The sequence below is a fragment of the Malania oleifera genome, chromosome 11, assembly GCF_029873635.1.
Source record: "Malania oleifera isolate guangnan ecotype guangnan chromosome 11, ASM2987363v1, whole genome shotgun sequence".
NCBI lineage: Eukaryota > Viridiplantae > Streptophyta > Magnoliopsida > Santalales > Ximeniaceae > Malania > Malania oleifera.
Genome location: NC_080427.1, coordinates 11,771,820 through 11,786,145, shown reverse-complemented (window position 1 = coordinate 11,786,145; position 14,326 = coordinate 11,771,820). Strand labels below are relative to the sequence as shown.

General features: G+C 34.6%; 1 non-coding gene across 1 annotated transcript; it reads left to right on the top strand.

The window, feature by feature from the left end:
• The first annotated feature begins 6,034 nt into the window (after positions 1 to 6,034).
• Positions 6,035 to 6,142, top strand: LOC131143597 (small nucleolar RNA R71). Its single transcript, XR_009133582.1, has one exon. It is a non-coding gene; the product is annotated as a small nucleolar RNA R71 (small nucleolar RNA).
• Positions 6,143 to 14,326: the final 8,184 nt, after the last annotated feature.

Genomic DNA, 14,326 nt, shown 5'->3' with positions numbered 1-14,326 from the left:
AAAAATCCTCCCTGCCTATATGTACCAGTTCATTTGTCTTAATTAGGTAGCATTAGCGAACTTGATTAGGGCAAAAATTCTCTCAATTCTTAAAACCCTAAAAACTCTATATTAGCCAAATACTTCTTGAAAACACTCACATACTCCTTATTCTCTTTCTCTAAGCATTGTGAGTATCTCTACAAGGCTATTGTGCTTAAATTTCTCTAGCTAATACTCTCTCTTGATATATTGATTAATTGATTTTACTTTGTTTGATTTATCTTGCTTAGCATATTTGAAACCCCGATATGATATTGTGACATTCAAATATTGTGGTTCAAATCTTGCTTAGATACACACTCTAGATCTTGATTGATTATCATACTTGATTAAGTGCTTAGTACACATTAGAGCACCGAGCATATCTACATATCATTCGTGCTTACATTATTGACTAAGCTATATTGGTGCACACATCTTCTTGTGTTGAAGAGCATTTCCGTGTACAAACATTTTTATACACATTGATTGTATTCTAGGCACAGGCCTGAAGAGGGAGACTAGTCCCTGGAGACTAGCCCTGTTAAGGCGTGTCGATTGAGGTTAGGCCCTTGAATTGTCCTGGTTGTATTAGGTGCCGCTCCACCCGTTTAAGTGAGCATTATAGTTGTAATCCTTGTTTCGGTGTGGCCAAGGCGGGGACGTAGGCACAGTTCGCCGAACCCCGAAAACATATCGTGCGTGTTCTTTACATTTTCGCAGTTTACATTTATTGCACATGTATGTTTCTTTGATGATTGCATAAATTGACCTTAGGCAAAATTACATTGTTGTTAAAATCTATAGACCTAGGCAACACATTTTTAAATACCCAATTCACCCCCCCTCTTGGGGTTGCACCATAACTATCAATTGGTATCAGAGCCTAGTTACTTAGACTTAGAAGTTATTTAGTAAAAGACCATGACGGCTCGTGTTAGTGCCTCCCCTTCCTGTGAGGGAAGATTAGTCACACATGCACCTGTATTCTATGGTATTGATTAGGATTTATGGAAATGACTGTGTAGGTGAAAGCTCTAAATTGGAAATTTTGGAAAGTCATTGATTAGGGTGATTGTGTGCCTATGAAATCTATTGGGTGTACTAATCTTCCTAAATTTGAGTTTGAAATGAATGATCATGATAGGGACTTAGTACAGGTAAACTTTGATGCCATGAATACCTTACTGCATGCTTTAGATTCTAATGTTTTATGTGAGGTTATGGCTTGTAGTAGTGCTAAGCAGATTTGGGATGAACTTGAGTGGAGATATAGTGCGTCCATGCAAAAGGGAGTCATCTCTCCATATTACTTAGGCTCCACTGATCTTAAGGAAGGTAACCAGTGTTATGTAGCTTTAACCAATGATGAGGTTATTTCGGTTCCTTCTGTCCTAGTAGATGAATATGAGCATGATACTTGTGCTGATTTCAATATTGCATCTAATACTGAATCATATGATAGCACTGATAGTGAAAGCATGCCTACTTATGAGGAATTGCAAATTGAATATCTTAGGGCTCATAAGTTACTTGTTAAATGTAATAAGAAATATTCTATTTTGGAAAACAAGTATGAAGCATGCATGAAAGATTGTGACTCTAAAGTTCTTGCTAAAAGAGAAAATACTTTGAAAATCAATCGACTAGAAAGCAAGAATGAATCATTAGAAAATGAGTTAACTGCTTTGAAATCTAAAGTTTCTAATGATGATAATAAAGATTACCTGATAGCAGATCTTGAAAGTAAAGCAAACAACATGTCTAAAGAACTCTTGAAACTTCAGAAAGTTTGCAAAAAATTGGAAAACTCAAAAATTCAAGATCTAGAGAAGAAAATAGAAGACCAATCTAAGATCATCTATACGTTCACTAGAGGAAAGGAAAACTTTGATAAACTGCTAGGTGCACAAAAGATGACCTTAGATAAAGAAGGTATAGGTTATAATGGGATTGAAAATAAGAAAAGAACCTATACATGGGGTAATTTGTAAAAGAATCAAAACACTATACCAGTACCTCCTCTAGTCCATACACTCACACCACATGAATCTTATGTAAAAAGAAGGGGCGCACAAAATTTGATTATCTATTTAAAAGAAAATGTGTGAAACCCAAACAAGTATGGAAAGCCAAAGAACCACCAACTCCTAACCCATCAAAAGTAAAAAGAAGAAAAATGGAAGGACTTGCTCAAACAGGAATGACATAATCACATAGCTCTTCCTTAGTAGTTAGGATTAGCTATAGGGGGTAGCATTCTCTAAAAGGTTTGGTAGTGGCTTGGGGCTAATTAATATGAAATCTTGTACTTTCACCATTCAAAAGCATACCAAACATCTTGGAGAATTAAGCCAATATGTAAATTGAAGCGCAAAACCAATCTTGCCTAAATGAATATTCTTGTTAATTTAAATATATATATCATTGGCTGTTTAAATAAAAGTCCTCTCCTAAATGGACATGTCATGAGTGCCTTGCATTTAAACTTCAAATTGCTCAACCCCTTCGAACATCTTATGTTAAGCATACTTAGTCCTTTGTTCAGCTTTGAGGTTTAGAATTAAAGTCATAAATCCTGCCCTAATCTTACCTTGAAGCCATTTTGGTGTCCTAACCCCTACAAATAATCCATAGGGTCTCTTGCTTCAAGAAACAAATCAAATAAGAATAAACAGACCCAGGAAGGGCGACCGAACCTTAAGTACATTTGTACTTCGGTCGACCGAACCAGAAAGTTGACCAAGTCGTTGACCACATATCGAGCCACTAAATCTTCGCGTTCAGATCAGCTCAGGCTACATTTGTACACACTCTAGATCTTGATTGATTATCATACTTGATTGAGTGGTTAGCACATATTAGAGCATTGAACATATCTACATATCATTCGTGTTTACATTATTGAATGAGCTATATTGGTGCACACATTTGCTTGTGTTTAATTGCATTTCCGTGTACAAACATTTTTATACACATTGGTTGTATTCCAGGCACAACCTGAAGAGGGAGACTAGCCCTGTGGAATAGTCCCAGATTGGCTTAGACCCGATTAGGAAAGCTAGGTGCGTCATCCTGTTAAGGCGTGTCGGTTGAGTTCAGCCCCTTGAATTGACCTGGTTGTATTTGGTGTCATTCCACCCGTTTAAGTGAGCATTATAGTGGTAATCCTTGTGCCGGTGTGGCCAAGGCGGGGATGTAGGCACAGTTCGCCAAACCTCGATAACATATCGTGCATGTTCTTTATATTTTCACAATTTACATTACTGCACGTGTATGTTTGTTTGATGATTGCATAAACTGACCCTAGGCAAAATTACATTATTGTTAAAATCTGTAGACCTAGGCAACACATTTTTAAATACCCAATTCACCCCCCTCTTGGGGTTGCACCATAACTATCAAGTAGTCTTCTCTTGGTTCTTAGGTGCTACAGCAATTTTATAATAACCAAAAAATCCATCCAAGAAATAGTAAAAGGAATTACTAGCTACTTTTCGAGTATCTGATATAAGAAAGGTAATGGGAAGTGATCTTTTCGGCAAACCGAATTCAATTTATGATAATCAATGCACATTCTCCAACCTGTTACTTTCCTAAATAGGGTCAATTCTCCATTAGCAGTTTCAATGACAGTCAAACTAGATTCTTTTGGAACTACCTGTGTCGAGCTTACCCATTTTCTGTCGAAGATTGGGTAAATGATATCGACAACTAATAATTTCAACACTTCATTTTGTACCACCTCCTTCATGGTTGGATTCAGCCTCCGTTGTGCATCTCGAACTGGTTTAGCATCTCCTTCAAGGAAGATGTTGTGAGTGCAAATGGAGGGTTCGATACCTTTGGACTCTGTAATGGTCTATCCTGTCGCTCCGCGATGCTTCCTTAGTACCTGCAATAGCTGAGTTTGCTATTTAAGAGTAATTGATCCAGGAAAACATATTTAAGCTCTTTAGGAAATGGTTTCAGTTTGAGTGTTGGAGTTTCTTCTTCTAATGACTTCATAAGTTCTGGAAGATCGATGGCCTCAAATGTAGGCTTACGCCAATTATTTGTGTAAATTGCATCCAACATGTGGGGGGTACTATCTATCTCTGGAATCTGCCCCTCTGATCCTGGCAATTTTTCATCAAATTCCTCACGCTGTGCAGAAGAGTCATTTTCAAATGCATCATCAACATCAAGTATTGACAGTAGCTCTAAAATATCTAAATTATCCATTACATCAACTGCATGTGTGTCTGCGTCATCGCACCCACTTGACATCTTGTGAGCATTGAATACGTTTATTTCCAATGTCATGTTCCCAAACGTGAGCTTAAGTACTCTACTTCAACAATTAATCAGGGCATTAGAAGTAGAAAGGAATGGTCGCCCAAGAATGATAGGGGTATGATATATGGTGGAAATAGGTTGTGCATGTCGAGAACAATGAAATCCAAGGGGTAGTAAAATTTGTCAACTTGAATCAATACATCCTCAACAACGCCTCGTAGAGCTTTAACAGATTTATCTGCCAACTGTAGCATCATAGTAGTTCTCTTTAGCTCACCTAAACCTAGTTGTTTATATATCGAAAACGGGAGCAGGTTCACACTACTCCCCAGATCAAGTAGAGCTCTCTTGATACGAGATTCATTAATCATGATCGAAATGGTGGGAGAACTAGGGACTCTAAGTTTTTGCGAAGTCTGACTCAATATCAACGTGCTAACTTGCTCAGTCAAGAAAGCCATTTTCTTCACCTTCAATTTCTTTTTTACTGTGCATAGGTCTTTCAGAAATTTTGCATATGTAGGGATTTGTTATATGGCCTCTAGAAGTGGGATGTTGATTTTCACCTATTTGAATATTTCTTGGATCTCAGTGTGATACTTATTCTTTTAACCAGATGTTAATTGCTAAGGATAGGATACCACAGGTTGATACTCCTTAATCGATTAATCCTTCTTATTATTTGACTTTGTTAAACTTAAGCTGGCTTCATCTAATTTTTCCTTTTCCTTATCTGTCTCAGCTGGCACTTCAGGTGCGAAAGCAGCTGTTTGTTGATCAATGGGCATTTCAGTACATGCAACTTCTTTTCCACTTCACAAGGTAATAACTGCCTTAGTTGACTCAAAAGCATCTCCTGAAACATTGTGCACCGGTTTCTGTTGCTATCTATATACCTGGGCATTAGGTTGAGGCTGTGCAGGGAATTTCCCTTTTTCTAAGGTATTCAACTGTGTACTCATCTTATCATGGCATCTCTCAATTTTCTGGTGGTCGTAACATGAAGCTGCATGAATTGCTGGAGCATGTTTGCCATCTGCGCCATGCTATCATCAGGAGATTTCTTTGGTGGAATAGGAGCTAGATTTGGTTGAAATTCCGGTGGTACGTTGCTCTAAGAAATCTGTTGTGGCTAATACTGTGGTTTAGAAGTTGCAACTGGGTGATATGTCGGTTGCATAGGTGGTGCGTGAGGTTGAGGAACTTGATGATACCACGAGGATGATGGACCGGGCTGATCATTCCTCCATAAGAGGTTCGGATGATTCCTCCATCCTGGGTTATAAGTGTTCGAGAACGGCTGATTCTATGTTTTGTTGACCCAATTCGTTGATGGCACCCGATCAAATCTACTCTCTTGCCATACTGGTAGGAATTGACAATCCTGGTATGTGGTCTGAGGTCTCACAGATAAAGCAATCCTCAGCTTTCACTTTTTCTGATTCCATAACCTCCAGTTTCTTAGACAACGCAGCAATAAAAGCCTGTAAGCTAGTTTCCTCTTTGACCTCGTATCTGCCTCCACCACTAAATTGCTCGGAGAGGTTATGCTGCTATCGGTGCCCGTTCATGACATATGTTCCATTTTTGGGCACTCTTAGCTAAATAATCGAAGAATGATAAAACCTCATCTGGTTCCTTGTGAAAGAACTCCTCGTTGCACATAGCCTGAACAAATTGTTTACACGCACGAGTTAGAGTAGTATAAAAGTAATTCACTAACCTCCAAGATTTGAATCCGTGGTGTGCACATATGTTCATTAGGTCTTTGAATCTCTCCCAGAATTCCTAAAATGTCTCGTCACCTTTTTGCATAAACTGACTGATTTGCTTTTGTAAGTATTGAGTTCTTTGAAAAGGAAAGAACTTACATAAGAAAAGTCACTTCATTTTAGCTTATCTTGTAATAGAGTTAGGTCATAGAAAATTAAACCCGATTTTTGCCTTATCTTTCAAAGAAAATGGAAACAAGTGAAGTTTGATATATTCATCAGTTCCAACAGTATTAATGAAAGTGGTGCAGACTAACTCAAAATCTGTCAAGTGTTGGTATGGACTCTCAGATTCCATCCCGTGAAATTGGGGTATCATAGATAACATGCCATGCTTAATATTGAAGTTCGGTGCATCTTGTGGCAGCACAATGCATAAAGGTGTAGATGTGCCTGTGGGCTATAGAAAATCCTGAATTGTACGTGGTGCAGGGTCATCCATGACTTCCTCAAAGAATTGGTCAAACAGATTGCTCAAATCAAATTCAGAATCACTTGTAAAGGTTGTTGGCCTTAAAAGGATTAACATCCTATTTTGATGTGAACAAACAAGTCGAACTTAACATCCTTTTTTAAGTGATGTATTTTTCAGGACTCAATGATGAATGTAAGGTTTATACTTCAAATAACGATGATTTAAATAAAGCTTGAAGATTATGAAAGCATGCATACTAAAGTGAACTTTCTAAAAGCTTAAAGTGCAATGAAAGCTTGAAGAAAAGATGGACTCAAAGAAAGGACATACATGAAGACTTCAAGAGTTGAAGTAATTTTAAGAAAGTTTTATGTAAGTACTTTATTCGATTTCAATATGGATACAAGAAGCTCTTAGGTTAATTTCTTGGACCTAGATATCTTTTAAAATACTTGAAAAATATTTTTATTAGGTGAAAAGATATTTCAAAAAGGTTAAAATTATTTTTGAAATGAAAAATACCAAAAAGAGGTTTCTCCAAATGTTGTCATTTTTTCTACATCTTCATTGAGTTGCATTTTTCTCTATCCAAAAATCCTTATTTTTAATTGTGTTCAAAATTAAAGTTGTAAGATGTTCTCTTAGCGTTCGTTTGACACCAAGAACACATAATTTGAAGTTGTATAAAAAAAGTTATGACTAAAATACTGAATTAGGGTTGAAATTATCAGCCAACTAAACACTGTTCACCGCGGAACATCAGAAAACTGAACCGGACACTTTGGTCGTCTGACCCTCAACCTCAGTCGTCTAAACAATATCTTCAGTTGACTGAAGATCAAGTTCAGTCATCTGACGATTTTGCTGAAAGTTTTTTAAAGAGGCAAAACCACCTCAGACGACTGAACCCGAAAGTTCAGACATTTGAACACTGTTAACGGACATATTTTTTAAAAGTTTTTAAATTCAAACTTATATTTCTTGTGCTCCAAACTTTCTATAAACTTGAAAAACACTCCAAGTCACTTGGGGAACACAAAATAGACTTGATTTATCATCTATAAATAACCCCCCAAGGCTAAGGATTAATTATACCAAGAAAATACAGCAAACAAGCTTTCTTGCTCTCAAAGCTCCCAATTCTCTCAAAGCTCTCTTGTGCAATCATTTTCCAAATTTCAATACTGAGATTTTTTTTTTGAATTTATCAATAAATTCTAAATCTACTCTTAGTTCTTTCAACCTAGAAATAAGGCTTACAGTGATATCTACTTGAGCTTCATATTTCCATATTGTAAATTTGATTGAAGTATATAGATTTAACTTGTACTAATAAGCTCTTTGTGTGAGCTTTCTTTAAACACATCTATTTGATTTATATCTTGTAGATATTGATGGTTCAAGGTTATTTGGATCGTTGGCTAAGTAAGGGGATATTGCTTAAAGAGGCGGGCTCTAGCATAATTAAAGAAGTGACCGAATGAGGGTACATCGTTTGTAGAGACGGACTCTAGCCTACTGAAGGAATGTGTAAAGGTTTGTTCTGTCCAGTAAAGGAATAGGTTTAGTGAATCCTTTTGTGGTTTTCAAAAGACGAGGACGTAGGTGGGTATAAGCCGAACCTCGTAAAAATCCTGGTATCACTCTTTCTTTCCCTTACTCTTTCTTTTTAGTAAATTTAAATTGCATGGATGGTTTAATTGGTAACCATACAAACTATGTAATTTGGAAGTTAAATAAACTTAAGATTTAATTTTTGATTTGGGATTGCGGAAACAGAAAGGGAGTACGTTGGTTAAACCATTCTTTGCAGAAACCATACGGGAGTACGTTACTTGGTTAAACACCTAAAGACAAATTAACTAAAGAATTTATTTTAATTCTGAGTTGTTTGGAAATTAAGTTGAGGTTTGCATTGAAGTAACGACTTCACATTCACTATAGGGATTGGTTCAAATTCATATCCACAGGGCTTGTATAAACAAACAAACCATCTTAAGTTCTTACATTACCAAATTGTTGTATATTTTAATCTTGGTTTGGTTAATTGATTACTTGGATGATTGAATGTTTGTGTGGTTGTGGATTGAATTAAGAAATAAGATTTTGCTGAAAGTTTTAAGAATCAACGATAAGTTAAGAATTCCTAAAAAGATTTAAAAGAAAATTTTTAAAACCCAATTCACCCCCCCCCCCTCTTGGGACTACACCTTTGTTTTCAATTGGTATCAGAGCCTAGTTATAGTAATTTTTAACAAGAAACTATAAAAAGATCTAATGGCACACATAGGAGTTGCTCCCTTCAGTGAGGGCCAGTCCTCAACTCGTCCACCAATATTTTGTGGACATAACTATACCTTTTGGAAAAAACGAATGCAAATTTATCTTCAAACTATGCATTGGAAAGCTTGGGAGGTTGTTATGGATGGTAACCAAATTCCTTTTAACTAGTCGATGGAAAACAAGTTCCCAAGGAGAAAAATGATATGACAGACTTAGATCATAAGATGTTGCAAGTTAAGTCTTGTGCTATGAATACTTTATATTGTGCTTTAGATGCTAATGAATTTAATAGAGTAATAACTTGCAAATCAGTTAAGGAAATATGGGATAAGCTAGAAGTCATTTACGAAGGCACTATAGATGTTAGGGATAATAGGATCGATATGCTTACAAGTGAATATGAAGCTTTTAAGATGAACTCAGATGAATCTATAACTAGCATGTTCACTAGGTTCACTCACATAATAAAACCCCTAAATGTCTTAGGAAAAACCTACACTACTTATGAGATGATAAGGAAAATTCTTAGAGGACTGCCACCTATATGGGAATCAAAAGTCACTGCTATAACTGAAGGAAGAAACCTTAAAAACACTTCTTTAGATGAGCTAATAGGTTCTCTCCTCGCATACGAAATTACAATGAATGAAAGAAATGGTAAAACTAAAGCCCAAGAAACAATAACCTTCAAAGCCTCAAAAAAGAACTCTAGTAGTGAAGAAGAGATGGATGAAGATAAAGTAGCTTTTATATCTAAAAAACTAGCAAAAGTTCTTAGGAGGAAAAAGAAATTCAAAAGAAGAAACCAAGACTCTGAATCAGGATAAGAAGATATTAGCAAAAAGAAATCCAAAAATAAAACTCGTACGTGTTATAATTGTAACAAAGTTGGACATATAAAACCGAAATGCCCATTACTAAGGAAAGAGTCTAAGAAGAAAAACAAAAAGTCCATGAAAGTCACTACTTGGGACAACATGAGTACAAGTAGTTCGGAAAATGAATCAACTGACCAAGAGGTTGCTTATACGTGCTTTATGGCTTGGGATGATGAGGAAAGCTTCTCATCTAAATCTTTAAATAATTCTTGTAGTGATGAACCAATGATGAGTGTATGTCATCTTATGATGAATTACAAAATGATTTATTCAAAGACCATAAGATGCTAATTAAAGTAACTAAACAAAATATTTCATTGAAAAATAAGAATGAAGGTATAATGAAAGAGTTCAAATCCCTTGGAACTGCTGAAAGAGAAAAGGATTCAAAACTCATGAAAATAGAAAATAAGTATGATGCTGCAATAGAAGAGTTAGAAGCTAAAAATCTTGCTGAAAAAGAAAAAGACTTGAAAATCAAAGAATTATAATGCAAGAATGAAAAAATGATAAAGGACCTTCGATCCCTATCCTCCATAGAATATAAGAAAGACATATATATTTCTGAATTAGAAGATAAGATAAGAAACCTATCTCAAGAAATAGAGAAATCATTAAAGAAGGTTGACGGCAAGAAAGAGATAGAGATAAATGATCTCAAAAACCAAATTGAAGATAAAGAAAAGATTATCTATAACTTTACAAAAGGAAAAGCAAACTTTAACAAAATGATAAGCAAAGGAAGACCTTAAACAAAGAAGGTATTGGATTTAATGGGATTGAAAATAAAAAGAAAAAGAATCTTTGCATGGGTTATTTTTCAAAAGAATCCAAAAATTATGCTAGCACATCTTTTAATGCCTACACTAACACCATATGCTATCAATGTAAGAAAAAGGGACATATAAAGTTTGAATGTTCATTTAAAAGAAAGAGTGTGAAAACTAAACAAGTATGGAGAATAAAGGAAACATCCCTTATGAAACCTACCGGACCCAAAAAAAGGTATGGGTACCTAGATAAAAAGTCTTCAAAATCTCAAAGTGTTTATTGAAACACATAAAAACACAAATAACATTGTTAGCCAAAATCAAAGGATGAGTCATACAAGTTTAAATAAGAAAGTTTTAAAATCAAAAAAAAATCTGAGCTTATTACATAAGTTTTTTTTTTTTTTAAAGGATTTTTTGAGAATAAGAAACAACTTGAACAACACTCCTTCATTTGTCACAATTAGTAGGAGATTAGAAAACATCAATAGTAAAAATCCTCTGAAATTCCAAATACTCTTTTTTCTCATACAAGCCTACAAATCCCTTTCTTACTCAGTCTTCTTGCTAAAATCCTTTGGTTAGAGTGTTTTAAAGATTTTCCATATAAGGCTTACACTCTTATTGCTTGTACATGTTTGATATTGATTTTATTGAGAGTAAACTTGAGTTTTCCTTTGTGATTTAATTCATATGTCTTCTTTAGGAAAACTCTCTAGGGCTTGTGAGTCTTGTACTCTTGTTGCAAGATTCAAGGGCTTGTCTTGAACTTTTAACAAACTATTTTTTACAAGCTAGAAATCAAAATATCTCTTATACTTAATAATTGATAAATTATTTTTGAGATATTTATTGATATTTGTGATTGATATATATATATATATATATATATATATTGTTTCGAGGAATCTATCATAACCCACTCTCACATATTGCTTGATATATTGACATTATCTGGAGAATAGTTATATTAATCTTCATTGAGTTTAAAAATCCTATCATATTAAAGTGCATTGATTATATTGATGCATACTTACTTATTGGAGAAGTATTGAAATTGTACACACAATTTATATTACTTATATGTTATATTCCAGGCGTGGCCTGAGGGATTGTTGATCTAACCCGTAAGGATTGTTTGTAAAGGTTTGGGTGAGTCCTGTGAATTTGACCTGAGGTTTCCCTTACCCAGTAAGGAAAAGGTGTTGTATTAGGTGTCACTTAACTTGCAAGTGAGTTTTGGTAGAATCCTCGGACTTGCGAGTTAAAGGCGGGGACGTAGATTATGCAGTTTATGGGCACAAAAGAGAAATGAATAAAAGTCAAAAACAAAAACAAAAGAACAAAACAAAACAAAACCAACCCAAACAAAACAAAAAAATAAAGCAAACAAACAAACATACAAAACAAAACAAAACACAACATGACAAAGGCCAATTTAAAATATTTTAAAATGAAGCCAGCAAAGTTCCCGGGCTACTTAATTCCAAGCAATTTCTACAAATACAACATAAGATATGATGTACAAGATGCAAGATACTGTATGCAGACTTGTCTGCTTGAAGGGTTGCCCTGCTGAGGATGACATACCAGCTGGTTGCAAGGGTCGCATATAATATCCTCCCCCTCTGTTTCTTTGGCTTCCCACGTGAAGTCGCATGACGCAGTTCTAATTTTTAAACTCTCTCCGTGTAAGGTTCGTTGAGCTTTGTCAATTCCCTGTTCAGGGATAGAAGAGAAGTGACAGACCACACCCACGTTGGAACAAGTTTCTTTAAGCTTCGAGGAGATGCGTACTGATTTACAACGCGTTTCACGCCGTTTAAGAGAACAGCATGTCATTGTTTATTAATCCGGCCACAGGGAGAAATTTAGTATTGAAGTTTTTAAACGGTAAAGAAACTAGGGTCTTTGGAAGGGTGTCAATCAAGCGCGCATGTTTGTGGGTTACCGATCGTGCGCAGGAGTTGGGTTGTCGCTGAATGCTCACGCTGTCGTGGGGAAATGGTAGGCGACAAAATATAAACATAAATAAACGGAAAAGGAGAGGGGATTAGGGAATTTGGGCTTTTAGGTAAAGATCATCATACATACATTGATCATGCCTGGATGATTAATTTTTAGAAATATTTTATTTTTATTTTTATGTTGTATTTTTAATAATTTAATTAATTTTCCTTATGCGTCTAATATTTATTTTCTATTTCATTATCAATTGTTGGAGTTGTTAGCATGATCAACTAGTGGAAATTTAGAATTTGTGTAGGGATATTTTAGGTTATTAAAAAATGGGGATTAAAAATGGAGTTATAATTATGGGTTAGTGTGCTAGTTAATTATTAATGTTTGTATTAGTTATAAGTAATTATTACGCATAAATTATGACCAGCATAGCATTTTTTCTATTGTATTAAGGCTATGTTTGGTTCGCGGAATAGTTGTTCCACAATGAAATAAGATGAAATATAGTGATTTTTTTTTTTTTTTTTTTGAAATAGAGGAAATAGTTATTTATTGTATATTCCTTATTATATCATTCAACATATAATAAAAAAAGAATAGACATTCCTATTATGAAATATGAAAATAGTTATTCCTTGTATGTTTTTTATTATATATGGACTCACAAAAGGTTTCAATATATTATTTATTTTACAGTAACAATATAATTTTTTATATAACTAATTGTAACTAACCTATTATAACCAATCCATTTATGAGAATAAATATTTGATAAACCAAATGTAACCTAAGTTTACTAATATTTATATTGGGTACATATTTTAAGTAATAAAAAATGAATAGAAAAGAAGGAATTGTCTCCCTTTGTATGTAATGGCTATATGAAAAAAATTGATACACAGCTAACATGTCTTCATTTAATTTGTTAATTAATTAAATCCTTACATTTTAAAAAATTCTGTCTACTTTAAATTTTTTTTTATAATTATTTTGTTAATTTAGAATGTATAAGAAGAGCCAATATATAATTAAGGTGCCAAAGAAATTACTGTAATGTCCTAATCAATCATTAAGATTTTGTCTGCTAAATATGTACAAATGCAATCCCAAAGACTAGTAATTTACAGAATATCATTGAGATATTAATAGTATTCAAAATCTCAACAACCTCCCTCAAACTTAAAATGGTGGTGATGATGTTGATAACATTTGCAAATTAGATCACAATGACAAGTCAAAGGATGAGAGCAAGTGAAGATGATTTCAAATTGGTCATTAGATGATGTAATTGGAGTATCCCTTTACAAAAATGATGCTTAATAAAATGACAATCTATTGAAGTCTATATGCTTCCTAAGCTCATGAAAGTTCCATGAGCAATTTGAATGGCACTAGTATTTTCATAATGAGTGGTAGAAAAATCGGGGCAATGGACACCCATATATTGTAATAATCACCACAATCAAAAGAAACCTAAAGGTAGTGTTTGCCAAAGCTCTATACTTTTCCTTTGTGATAGAGAGACATTTTTTTTTTCTTTTTGGCTTTTTACTTGATCACCAAGAGATTAGTGAGATGCCAAGTAGGAAGTAGTATTCAACTGTGTAGCGATGATCTCTAGGGTTAACATCCCAATCTTCATTTGAGTAGGTTTGTATATCTGAACGTAAACATGATGAATAATGGGGATCCTAGAAGATGAACTCTTTCACCAAAGAATCTAAAGAAAGGCTGCAAATTGAGTTGAATAAGGAGCGTGCATAAACTGACTGATCAAAGAAACAAAAATTGCAATGTCAAACCTAGTTATTGTCATATAGATAATACTCCCAATCAATTTCCTATAAATAGGGGCATCCATGAGAATGTCACCATCTGTGGCCAAAGGCTTAGCATCTCCAAAGGACCATCAACCATCTTACCATCACAACAACATGAGAAATAAGT